Here is a 3,209-nt window from a genome sequence, read left to right as displayed (position 1 = left end):
ATCATCATGAAGGAGCTTCCGTTTTCTTTGGCAATTCTCCCGACTTGCGAAACTTCTTGAACTGTGTAACCCTGCTGTTACACCACTCCTTGTTGGCTCGGACACTCTTGGAGATGCCGCCAGAAAGAACTTTCACGAAATGAAAGGAGTGATGGAGGAATACTTTGAAAATCAAACATTGGTCAGCATCACCTGTGACTGCTGGACATCTCCGAATCGAAAATCAGTCTTGGGTGCCACAGTCCACTGGATCAATGAGAAATTTGAACTTCAAGAAGTCATATTGTGTCTCAAAGAGATCGAAGGCGAGCATACTGGTGTCAACATTGCCAATCATCTTATTCCTGTTCTTAGAGAGTATGGACTCCTTGAAAAGGTTTTCTGTGTTGTTGCTGACAACGCCAGTTCAAATGGTACAATGGCCGATGCTCTTCAAGCAGTCTGTCCAAACTTCAAGCAAGATCAAAATCTCCTCGGATGTGCTGCACATGTCATCAACCTTGTTGCTCGAGATGGACTCAAGGCATTCTCTAGAAGACTTGGCGAAGATGGACCAGTCCCACACGACCTTGCTGTTCTTCTTGAACCGATGCAAACCTCTGACGTCAACTCGGTCCTTACTCGGCTCCATAAGCTCATTGCTTGGATTTACAAATCACCTCAGCGCTTACAGTCTTTCCTCAAGCAAGTTGAGGCAGACTTAGGCTATGCGCTCAACCTTGTCCGCAACGTCGACACACGATGGAACTCCGACCTCGATTGTTATCGCCGAGCATACCGGTTACGGGTTTCTATCAATACAAAATGTCAAAATGATCCCGACTATAGGCAGTACGCCTTGTCAGAGGATGAATGGAAGCTTATAGGACACCTTGTCGAATTTCTTGAACCTTTTGAGATTGCCACCAAAGATCTTTCAGCAAGCAAATACCCAAGCCTTGGCGATGTAATTCCAGTATACGAGTGGATTATCAAGAAGCTGAATTTGGTATGTTTTGTTCTTGATTGTATTTCTCGATCAACTTTATTTCAACTCTCACTTTTCTTACTGAATACGCCGTACTTTTCTAGAGCTGGTGTAACTACGAGGCTCAAGAGCTCCGACAAGCGATTCAACCAATGAAGACCAAGACCGAACTGTACTACGAGAAGGTCCTCAAAAAGCCAGCGTACTTGTGTGCGCTTCTGCTTGACCCACGTAGCAAGGATCAAGAATTGACCAATGAAACTCTGGCCCTTGCCGGCATCGATCATCGTGACGAGTGGAAAACACACTTTCTGAACGAGTGTAGTAAATTTCATCAAGATGGCCAATTGATCACCCTCGAAGACCCTGTACCACCACCCGAAGATCGCCCCCGAACCTTTGTAACCAAAAAGAAAGCTCAAGGAATTGAGGCTGAGCTACAAACATACCTCTCGACCGAACGAGAGAACGAGGATTATCACCCACTCAAGTTCTGGCGCGAAGAGGGGCATCAATTCCCCATTCTATCCAAGATGGCGCAGATTTTCTTAGCTATCCCAGCGACCAGCACCCCATCCGAGCGATCGTTCTCATCTGCGGGTAGGACCATCACCGATCTTCGCAGCTCAATGAAAATCTCGACTCTCGAAGCAACGGTATGCCTCAAAAGCTTTGATAAATTCATCAAGTAGATTCACTTTGTATTCATACAGTACTTAAAGTTATATCTAAGATGTGCTCCAACCTCCTCACCTCACCTCATCGAGTCCATCCCCCTTTCCGAGCATCTGAGCTCCCTGTTTAGTGCCACCAATATACATACAGTAGTCAAATTCAGCTTATAGATGTGCCCCAACCTCTTCTCCTCTCCTCAACGAGTCCATTTGCCCTCATTTGACCCCTTTCCGAGCCTCTGAGCTCCCTTTTTAGTGCCACCAATCCCTCGGGCCCTTTCGGGCCGGCCCGTCCGGCTCGCCCGAGAGCACAGCGCTCACGGGCCACATACCTTTTTAAAAGAGTCGTTTAAGGCCCGTGCCCGGCTCGGCCCGAGCCCGCCCGGGTGGTCCTGGTGCCGGGTCCAAGCCTTACTCTTATGTAGGAACGTTCCTAGGGGGTCTTAAGGAACGTTCCTCTGGGAACGTTCCTAATTATGCGCGGATGCGACCATGCCCTCGATTCTCCAATCATCATAAAAGTGACTCATGTCGCAAATTCAACTTGTCCTTTCAGTCGGAATTGGATTGGACATCTACAAAAACTTTGTGTATACACATTTGACATATGTGACCCAATTGAGCATTCATGACGCTTTATGCTCTCTTCTCCTCGGCGGAAGCTTGCTCGTCAACCATCATGGAAGCCAACTCCCGACGTTTCTAAACTCAACAAAGTCCCTCGCTGCGTCTCGCACGCTTCGAGCGCAGCGAGGGACTTATGACAAACTCGTAACTTTTTGCCTGTGAGGGGAACCAGTTTTTGCAGGAGAAATTTGCCTTCCTTATAAAGCTTTTTCCCCTATTTGTGAAAAATCGAGATGCAAAGAAACTAAATGTTCGCCTCTATGAGTTGCATCGATTGATCCAAAAAAATCCCGAGGAAGCCGAGGAATGTCCTTTCAGATTCCTTCTGAAGTTCAGCATTTTGGAGTGTTTTCGAGTGTTTTGACCTGTATTTGACCCTCGAGAGTGGTTTATACATACGAATACGAGGCAATTTCATCAAAAACTTCGAGCTTCAGAAGCCAGTAGAGGAGGAATTCCTCGGCTTCCTCGGGATTTTGTTTGATCAATCGATTCGCCTCAGAGAGGCGAAAATTTCATTTCTTTGCATCTCGATTTTTCACAAATAGGGGAAAAAGTTTTATAAGTAAGGCAAATTTCTCCTGCAAAAACTGGTTCCCCTCACAGGCAAAAAGTTATGAGTTTGTCATAAGTCCCTCGCTGCGCTCGAAGCGTGCGAGACGCAGCGTGGAACTTTGTTGAGTTTAGATTGGAACCTTGTTTAGTGTTTTCTCTCTCTTATGCAATTGTAACCAATTGTTCTTAGTTTTCCGCTTTCATCCTATTCGTCCCAATAGCTGTAACCTCAAAAAACGTAAAAAACCCAACTTGAACCCCGTATTGTCGAAACTCATGTTTACCTTTTGAATCTGTCTTTAGGATCGAAGATCGCTGAGAAGGAATAGTCCTACACTATCAGTCCGGTCCAGCTAGTATCGCCTCCCTTGGGCAACTCCAATGTT

This window comes from Melampsora larici-populina, assembly GCF_000204055.1.
Source record: "Melampsora larici-populina 98AG31 unplaced genomic scaffold MELLAscaffold_208, whole genome shotgun sequence".
In the NCBI taxonomy this organism is placed as follows: Eukaryota; Fungi; Basidiomycota; class Pucciniomycetes; order Pucciniales; family Melampsoraceae; genus Melampsora; species Melampsora laricis-populina.
Note: the sequence above shows the minus strand (reverse complement) of the source record.